Genomic DNA, 10468 nt, shown 5'->3' with positions numbered 1-10468 from the left:
TGAGGTTAAGACTGTGACCTCATTTAACCATATGGTCCCTCATCAGCCTATCCCTTTGTCTCCCTCCACCCAAGTAGCCATCTCTTTGAATCTTGTATGCCTTGTCATTGCTTCCTTTCTCTCTTTTTATGCAGTTTTGTTACACTTGTATGTAGTCTTAAGATGTATATTTTAAATTTTAGTAGTTTTTAATTTTATAAAAAGGGTATCATGCCTTATGCAATCTTTTTGGACTTTTTTCATTTACTTATGCCATGCTTTGTGCATATTACTTCCTGTTGCTGCAATGGACACATACCTTAATTTTTTTTTAAGATTTTATTTATTTATTTGACAGACTGAGATCATAAATATGCAGAGAGGCAGGCAGAGAGAGAGAGAGAGAGAGAGGAAGCAGGCTCCCCGCTGAGCAGAGAGCCTGATGCGGGGCTCGATCCCAGGACCCTGAGATCATGACCTGAGCTAAAGGCAGAGGCTTAACCCACTGAGCCACCCAGGCGCCCCCATACCTTACTCTCACCTGCTGTCTCATTGCACGGGTGCACCCTAGTTGACTCAGTCACTGTCCGGGGTGGCCCGTTATTTGGGTTGCTTGCAGGTTTTTGCTTCTGAGAACGGATCTGGGTTTCGTTTATTAATCTTTTATTCGGTCACCTTGTTAACCACTCATATCCCATTTCATAATCTTTGAACGGGTGTTTTAAGACTACTTTCAGCCAGGGCACTGGTGTGATGTGGTGGTTGTGGTCAGACCGTGTGTGAATGGGGTCTTCGCTGCTAATGTGGTTGTCAGCTGAGTGATGAGCGTTGCTGTTACCGCAGGTCTAGCTGCCATTTAGAAATGTCTTCAAAACAACACACCGTAATTTGGCATCAGAGTGAGCAGTTGTGAGGTGCGCGGAGAGGCTTGGACAGAGAGCAGCAGGTGTATGTTTCTCCGAGGCAGAGCTGGCGTCCGCCGTTGGAGTGGAGACACCACAGCTCCTTGCAGAACAACGAACAAGCACGTTAGAGGCCTGGAGAAAGGAAGCCGGCTTCGACCCATGACGCCGTGTGAAGTTTGTGACCAGGGTATGCGTGAAAGGTTTTAGTCTGGGGCCTTCATACTTGCCTTCGCTCCTGCCTGGATTGCCCTTCCCTGCGTCACTCACTGCGCGACTGCTTTCCTCGTTTCCTTCCGGTCTGAGCTCGTGGGTCACCTTTTTGGTGAGGTGACCCGACCTCACTGTTTCAGACTGCAGTGCACACGGGCCCTACTCAGACCTTTCTCCTCTCGTCTCTTCTTACTATTGGATGTAGAATATATTTTATTCTATTTTTTTGTTTATTGTCTGTCCCCCACTAGGGTTTCGTTGGTGGCTCACTGCTTTGTGTTGGGCACTGACGTTAGTGCCCGCCCTGGAGGAGCAGTTCCCTCCAGCGGAGGAACCCTTGGGTGTCTTCCATGCCTCAAGGCAGTGGCCTTGGGAGGCTCGTGGTCTGAGTGTCTGAGACAACTTGCTGCTGTGTCACCAACAGTGTTGCTTCTGCTCGACAATGACCGGTAGCTTCCCAGGTGATCCTGGAGGGCTCTTTCTTGACTGCCCTTCATCCTGTGGCTTCTTCTTTTTTTACATTTATTAAAAAAATATTTTTATTGATCTGTGAGAGAGAGAGGGAAAGAGTGCACACATGCACAAGTGAGGGGAGCAGCAGACAGAGGAAGAAACAGGCACCTGCTGAGCAGGGAGCCCGATATGGGACTTGATCCCAGGACCCTGGGACCACGACCCGGGCTGAAGGCAGCCGCTTAACCGACTGAGCCACCCAGGTGCCCCCATCCTGTGGCGTCTGTATTGATGAGAACTAACACACCAAGCTCACACCCCTAGAGCCCGGTGTGCAAGTCCTTCTGGACTCTATGCATGGGCATGTTTACAGATAGTGAGACCACGTGGGAAGAGACAGTTTGGCCTTGTTCTTCACCATCAGGACAGAGAAATGGAATTCTCCTGAGATGGGTCAGATTTGGTTTTCAGGCCCAAGACTGTATTGACTCTTTCTGTGGGTGGCGGTTGTGGGCTTGAGGCTCCGTTCCAGAAGGCTTTGCCTTCCTGGGACTCAAGTTGGTTGTGTCTTCTTCATTCTCTGGGTGAATGAGAACAATTGCCAAGATCCTTTCCCTGGCTTATTGACGGGGTCCCTCTACTTCTCTTGTCTGCCTTCCCAGCACTTCCCAGCTGGAGAGGGTCTTTTTATTTGTAAAATAAGCCTCTTTCACACAGAGGCGCAGGCAGAGTTGTGGATTCTCTTCTACTTAAATTCTTGAAGCAAACCAAATGAAGGCGGTTTGGAAACAGCACCAGTAGGCCCAGCAGGGGATGTCGCAGATGGAGAAGAGACACAGCAGAGTGTCTGCAACCAGGCGATGACATTTCCTGGCCTCTCTTTTGGAGGGGGCCATTGAGCTGTAGTTCTCCCACCCCAGGTGTCTGCCTAGCTCTCCAGACACATGCTGCGGTAAGTGTGAGTCTCACACGGGGCTCCACTGTGGGGCCTCTGAGGTCCCGGGAGAGGGTGCCGTCAAAAGCTCAGTAATCCATACAGCCAACAATAGCCAATAATCAGTAATCAAACACATCAGAGAGAAAGTGGCCTTGAAGATCAGCTGGTGGTGATTTAGAGTGCTGTGGTTTTGTGAAGGGATTTTAGGCCACATTTGGCTCATTGGACAAGAAAGATGGAATAGGCTCACTTGTTTGGGGTGGTGGTGGTGAGGGACATTGATTTTCTTTTGTAGGGAGCATTTTTATTCATTTAGGGGGGATGTTTGTGAGTTCAGAGCATGCAAACAGGCTGCAAGGCAATACTTGAAAAATTATGGAGTTAATGGGGCACCTGGGTGGCTCAGTTGTTGAGCATCTAACTTTAGCTCGGGTCATGGTCCCAGGGTCCAGGGATCGAACCCCGAATCGGGCTCCCTGCTCAGCACGAAGCCTGCTTCTCCCTCTCCCACTCCCCCTGCTTGTGTTCCTTCTTGCTATCTCTATCAAATAAATAAATAATATCTTAAAAAAAAAAAAAAAAAGAAAAACTGGAGTCCAAACTGGGAGGGAAGATTATTCTATCTGAGCCTCATAAAAATCCTGTAACATAGATCCAGTAGGTGTATGGCCTTGACCCTATTTCACAGATGAGAGAATGGAGCGTGTTCGCCATAGCTGGCAGGCAGGAGATTTTGATTCAGGTCTTCATTCTTGAGTTACAGGGTGCTGGATGGGGAGCCGTTGGAGTCTGGGCTCAGCTTTATTCTATGCTGGGGCCGAGGACACAGACAAGTGTGTGGCTCTTTGCTTCAGGTCGAGTTGGGGAGACAAGGCTGCCATGAGGGAATTCAAGCAAGACGGCAGCAGAATAGTGTTGAAACCAAGGTCTCACGGTGCTGGGGATTGGCGAATGACACAGGCTAATGGCTTGGATCGTTTTCTTGTGTGCATACCCCCCTAAAAGTATTTTGAAGTACTATGAATTCCCTTTATACATTTTGAGGTTGACATTCGGATTTTTCTTTGTAAGTTTAATGGCAAAGAATATTACCTTTGGCATATTATGAATATTGATGTTTTACAATAGAAAATTTACATATTTAAAAAAATTATATCCAGTAGACTCTAAAGACCATAATTAAGTTGATACCACCATTATTCATTTAAGAATGGATAAAAAAAAATTCTTCTATAGGTTTACATTGTCCCCCTTTTCTCCTCAAGTTTATAATTTTTTTTTTTTTAATTTCCACAGAGAATTTTATTCTAACCTATGCCATTATTCCCATAATGGCATATATTTTTGGGCTTTAAAAACTTTTATTGACGGGGTGCCTGGGTGGCTCAGTGGGTTAAGCCTCTGCCTTTGGCTCAGGTCATGATCTCAGGGTCCTGGGATTGAGCCCCGTGTTGGGCTCTCTGCTCCGTGGGGAGCCTGCTTCCCCACCACCTTCTGCCTGCCTCTCTGCCTACTTGTGATCTCTGTCTGTCAAATAAATAAATGAAATAAAAAAAAACTTTTATTGACCATTTAATCATGGTTCTCTGTAAACAAATATAGATACCTCGAAGCCAAAACATGGCTTCCTTGAACCGTAAGGACTTTTGGGCTTAAAAAAAATTCTTCTGGGTTGAATTTGCAATTTAGTTATTGTTAATATAATTGGTCCACATAACAGAAATTCTTATAAAATGTGAGAAGTAATTATTGAGGATAAAATGTAACATTTTATTGGCCTGCATCTCTTAATAAGATGAACAGGGCTCTTTAAAAAGATTGTTCAAAAGGAGGAAATCACTACCATAATGATGCAGCATTCAACATTAATTGTGTTCTTATTTTTCATTTTTTTATAGATTAAGTTTGGAGAAACCTTGTTCACACATGAATAAATTGATGGAAATAGGAGTTTTGTTACAGCAGTGTCGCTCAGTTATTTAAACTAGAGTTATGTGCCAAAAATCACATGGTGATTTGTCAGAAAATTTATTTTTAATGATCTGTGAGTGGACAACTCAATTAATTCCTGCGTGAACTATTGTTGCAAGCGAGGACTCAGAATCCACTGAACTCGTGGAGGGCTCTGTCCCCGACGTTAGGATCCTTTGTTTTCTGAGTGAACACTTACTTCCTTTTCTGATGGTTCTTTGTGTGGGGCCCTGGGAGGGTTTGGACTTGGGGACAGTGTGCTGTGGCGAGATTCGGGGTGAGGAGAGGCGGGCTTCTGTAGAGTGGGACAGGGCGATTATGGAACCGGGGAGAGAGTGAGCAGGGAGCTTGGAGCCCCTCTGGGCTCCAGGAATGTGCTCACATTGGATTTAGAAAGGGTACAGATGAGTTTTGAGAATCTGGAAATCGATTTCTTGGATTTCCTTATCATTCGTGAGGCCGATCCCAGAGTGTCTGAGGTGCCCACACCCTGGTGTGGTTGTTGTCAGAGACAGCATGGGTTCAGGGCTGAGGAGAGAGAGCACAGTCAGTGGGGGGATTGGGGCAGCTTGGCTGAGATAGTCTGGTTTTGCAGAGATCCTATAAACAAGGTGTAATTTAGACAACGGGAGGGTTGAACGTGAAATGAATTGGTTAAAAACATGGGTTTTGGAGTTAGTGCTCATTTCACATCCTGGCTCTGTGCCATGAGTGCAAAATCCGGGGAGTTCCTCACGCTCATCAGCCTCTGTTTCTCATGTGCAAATTGGGGATAGTAACCCCATGTCCAGCCTTGGCTCCTGGCAAGTCCTCTCTGAAAAGAGGAAGTGTCTGTGGCTCCCTAGTGTGATTAGCATAAGGAAGCCAGGAAGGAGGGGTCCGCCTTTCTGTCCCCACTCTGCAGTCCACCTTTCTGTCCCCACTCCTGCTCTAGAGCAAACTGCGGTCTTTGGCAGAAAAGGAAACTTATTTCAAATTTGTTCTATCGGCAATTGTGTGGATAAGCTGTTGCTTTACGGCTGTTCTGTTTTCTTTCCATTTGGTTGTTGGGTGGCCTTATTTATCAAGCTAGAAGGATAGAACGTATTTAACAACTTGTTTCTTTATTTTTTTATTTATTTTTTGGAGTTTACAAATACACATTCGAATTCTGGTTCTGAGGTTTAATTACTAGGGGGTCCTTTTTTTCCTTTTTTAAAAAATTTAAATTCAGTTAACATAGTTTCAGAGGTAGAGTTCAGTGATTCATCAGTCTTACATAACACCTAGTGCCCTCCTTAATGTCCATCACCCAGTTACCCACTCTTTCTACTCCCTTCCTCCTTTCCCCTTCAGTAACCCTCAGTTTGTTTCCTATGATTAAGAGTCTCTTATGATTTGTTTTCCTCTCTGATTTTGTCTTATTTTTCCCTCCCTTCCCCTATCGTCCTCTGTTTTGTTTCTTAAATTTCACCTATGAGTGAGATCATATGATAACTGTCTTTCTCTGATTGACTTACTTTGCTTAGCATAACACCCTCTGGTTCCACCTACATCATTGCAAATGGCAAGATTTCATTTTTCTGATGGCCGAGTGGTATTCCATTATATATCTATACACCACTTTTTCTTTATCCATTCATCTGTCGATGGACATCTGGGCTCTTTCCATAGTTAGGCTATTGTGGGTTGTTGCTATGAACGCCAGGGTGCAGATACCCCTTTGGATCACTACATTTGTATCTTTGGGGTAGATAACAGTAGTGCAAATTCTGGGTCATAGGGTAGCTGTATTTTCAACTTTTTGAGGAACCTCCATGTTGTTTTCCAGAGTGGTTGCACCAGCTTGCATTCCCACCAACAGTGTAGGAGGGTCCCCCTTTCTCCTCATCCTTGCCAACATCTGTCGTTTGCTGGTTTGTTAGTTTTAGCTATTCTGATTGGTGTGAGGTGGTATCTTATTGTGGTTTTGTGTATTTCTCTGATGCTGAGTGATGCTGAACTTTTTTTCATGTGTCTGTTGGCCATTTGTATGCCTTCTTTGGAGAAATGTCTGTTCATGTCTTCTGCCCATTTTTTAAATGGATTCTTTGTTCTTTGGACATTGAGTTTGATAAGTTCCTTATAGATTTTAGATACTAGCCCTTTATCTGATAAGATATTTACAAATATCTTCTCCCATTCTGTCAGTTGTCTTTTGGTTTTGTTGACTGTTTCCTTTGCTGTGCAAAAGCTTTTTATCCTGATGAAGTCCCAATAGTTCATTTTACCTTTGTTTCCCTTGCTTTTGGAGATGTGTCTAGCAAGAAGTTGCTGCATCTGAGGTCAAAGAGGTTGCTATCTGTGTTCTCTTAAAGGATTTTGTTGGATTAGTGTCTCACATTTAGGTCTTTCATCTATTTTGAGTCTGTTTTTGTGTATAGTGTAAGGAATTAGTCTAGTTTCATTCTTCTGCATGTGGCTGTCCAATTTTTCCAACACCATTTGTTGAAGAGACTGTCTTTTTTCCATTGGACATTCTTTCCTGCTTTATTGAAGATTAGTTGACCATAGAATTGAGGGTCCATTTCTGGGGTCTTTATTCTGTTCCACTGATCTATGTGTCTGTTTTTGTGCCAGTACCATGCTGTCTTGATGATGACAGCTTTGTAATAGAGCTTGATGTCTGGAATTGTGATGTCACCAGTTCTGGTTTTCTTTTTCAATATTCCTTTGGCCATTCAGGGTCTTTTCTGGTTCCATACAAATTTTAGGATTATTTGTTCCAGCTCTGTGAAAAAAGTTGATGGTATTTTGATAGGGATTGCTTTGAATGTGTATATTGCTCTAGGTAGCATAGACATTTCACAATATTTGTTCTTCTAATCTATGAGCATGGAATGTTTTTCCATTTCTTTGTGACTTCCTAGTTTATTTTATGAGTGTTCTCTAGTTTTCTCAGTACACATCCTTTGCTTCTTTAAGTTCATTCCTAGGTATCTTATGGCTTTGGGTGAAGTTGTAATGGGACGGACTCCTTAATTTCTCTTTCTTCTTTCTCATTGTTGGTGTATAGAAATGCAGCTGATTTCTGTGCATTAACTTGATATCCTGCCACTTTGCTGAATTCCTGTACGGGTTCTAGCAGTTTTAGGGTACAGACTCTTAGGTTTTCCACATAGACTATCATTTCATCTGTGAAGAGTGAGAGTTTGACTTCTTCTTTGCCATTTCAGATGCCTCTTACTTCTTTTTGTTGTCTGACTTCTGAGGCCAGGACTTCTAAGTACTGTGTTGAACAGCAGTGGTGAGAGTGGACATCCCTGTCATGCTCCTGACCTTAGGGGAAAAGCTCTCAGTTTTTCCCCACTGAGAATGAATAACCTATTACTCTAGTTTACAACTGAAATAGCGACACTTCTGAAAATGTGTACGTGATTTTGGAATTTTCCCTCAGATTTGGCCAGCTTTTTTTTTTTTTTTTTTTTTTTTTAGATTTTATTTATTTGACAGATCACAAGTAGGCAGAGAGGCAGGCAGAGAGAGGGGGGAAGCAGGTTCCCCACTGAGCAGAGAGCCTGATGTGGGGCTTGATCCCAGGACCCTGAGATCATGACCTGAGCTAAAGGCAGAGGCTTAACCCACTGAGCCACCCAGGCACCCCCTGGCCAACTATTTTGATGCAATAAATATTTTCTTAAAGTGGAGGAGAGCAGGTTCTATTAAAATGCGAGTTGTTCCCTAATGGCGGCTCTTTCTCTCGACGGTGGCCAGTCATTCACCATCGTACCAGGAAGAGTGGGACAGAGACCCCTCTGGGTCTCAACCGTGGCAGCACACTGGAACCATGTGGGCAGCTTTCCAGAACACTGGTGACTGGGTCCCAGCTAGGAGGTTCTGAGTCCTTGGTCTGGGCTGAGGCCAGGGCCTCCTGATACTTACGAGCTGTCCAGGTTCCTGGAGATGTGGTCAGCCCCGGCAGCCGGGGCGGGGGGGGCGGACGCACTGTCTGTCAGTTTCCGCCCAGCTGAGGAAACGTTTATTCCTTTTGGGCGGGAAGTACAGGACTAATAGACTGTCTCAGAATTTGGACTTTCCGACCACCACAGCTGCCTCCTGACGATGGTCCGGCCGTGTTGCTGGGTGCTAATAAATCTCTCAGTGTTTTAGCTTGGCCGTCTATACGATGGGCATAATGATGGTTTCTTACCTTTTAGAATTTTCCTGGGGTTTAATCAATTTGTGAAGTGTTGGAGCAGCTGCCAGCATTGGACAGGAACTGCAGAGGCGCTTTATAAATAAAAGCTAATTTGCTCCGGAGGCACTCGGCATGAGTCATTGCTTCTGTGACGGACCTGTCAGTGATAGATTCCTGGGGCCTTGGTTCATGGGCTCAGTCTCCCTTCCAAACTTCTTTAGCAAAGGTACACAGAGTCACTTCATTGTTTCTGGACATTTACCCACGAGAAACAACCACGTGGCACAGCTCGGTCTGTACCGTCTCAGTGCAGGTGAATGTGAGAGCAGCATTAGGGAGCAGAACAACATGTAATTACCCAAATACGTGATGTTGTGGGCTTAGCGTTGGCTTTTATAGAGCTTTTATTTTCTTGTCTGTTGGCCAACCTATTTTAAACTACTAGACTTTTGGTCTGTTGTTTTGGGTGGGGATGAGAGGGTTGAAATATCCACAGGGACACAGAGGACGTCTGTGTCAACATGAGGGCTACCGTGCCTCCTAAAGTCAGGGCCAGCTTCATGGACCATTGTCCCCCTGAGGTCGTGTTCTCAGGGGGGCCCTGTGCTTGGTTCAATGCCCTGCTCTCACCACCTTGAAACTCTTCACAATTTTGTCTTTGAACTTGTGTTTTGCAAACGAAGTCCAACGGGTCAAGGACGTGTCGGCATGAGTAGAGGAGGCATGTGTGATGTGCATATGTGCTGCACTTTGTGTCTGTCTCATTTGCACTTAGCTGTTACGATGCCCACGAACGCAGAATTCCAGGGGACCTGCCCCGCCCCGGAGTCAGCAGAACTCCAAGGGAGTTCAAGGTAAGCACCTTACATCCACGACGGAGTAAACAGGGACACGGGTATCCTCGGGAGGCTGAGGGCCTTGTTTGAACCAGAGCCTGCTTTAAAGGCAGGAAGAAGGCAGTGTTGCCGGAAGAACACGACCAAGGGCCCCATCGTTTCTTTTCTCGCTTCCCCGTGTAAACCAGCCGTTTATGCTGAAGGTGATGCATTGGAAGGAACGAGCAGGGTAGGAGCAGTCCAGAGTTCCTTTTCCTTCCAGTCTTCCTTGCTCATCAGTAGTGGAAGGTAGGCAGTGTTGGTAGAAGGCGCAGGTCTCAAAAAGTGAGCTACACATAGACGAGCTAGTTTTGTGCCATGTTTCGACTCTTCTGGTGGAATGAGATGCATGTGTACATGTGAGCTGCCAAGTACAGATTGTGTAATTTCGATGGTTCTGCAGAGAAGTGCAACACGCTTCTATTTGCATTTAAACTGACATTTGCATAAAGGAAAGAGAAGCAGTGAAATTCATACTCGCCATGTAAGATTTAGTTTTCCTTAGGATATTACATAGCGAATAGAAGATACCGTGATCATACGGACACTCGGGAAGGCATGTGCTATGGTGAGTGCTGTGAGGTGTGTAAGCCTGATGATTCACAGACCTGTACCCCTGGGACAAATAATACATTATATGTTAATAAAAATAATTTTAAAAAGAAAAAAAAAAGATACCGTGATCAGTTGAGAGGCTACAGAATAAAGGGAAAGTTTTCTACTTCAGCACCTTTAAGAGCATTTCCCCCTCTACCTTTTGAACAAGACACCTTGTGTTTTTATTTTGCACCAGCCCCTGCAGATTATGTAGCTGGAGACTGTCTGACTGGGGGCTTGTCATTCTGTGCTGCTTCGAAACTGTTGAGCTTTTCTCTTCAGCTGCTGTGCAAACCAGGTTGCTGCGTGAGGGCTTTTCCGGGTCTCTGATGGCGCATATCCTCTGCCTTCTCAGCACCCATTTGTTCATTTTTCAAGTCTCTTT

Source organism: Lutra lutra, chromosome 9 (assembly GCF_902655055.1).
Source record: "Lutra lutra chromosome 9, mLutLut1.2, whole genome shotgun sequence".
Lineage (NCBI taxonomy): Eukaryota > Metazoa > Chordata > Mammalia > Carnivora > Mustelidae > Lutra > Lutra lutra.
This window is presented reverse-complemented; position numbering follows the sequence as displayed.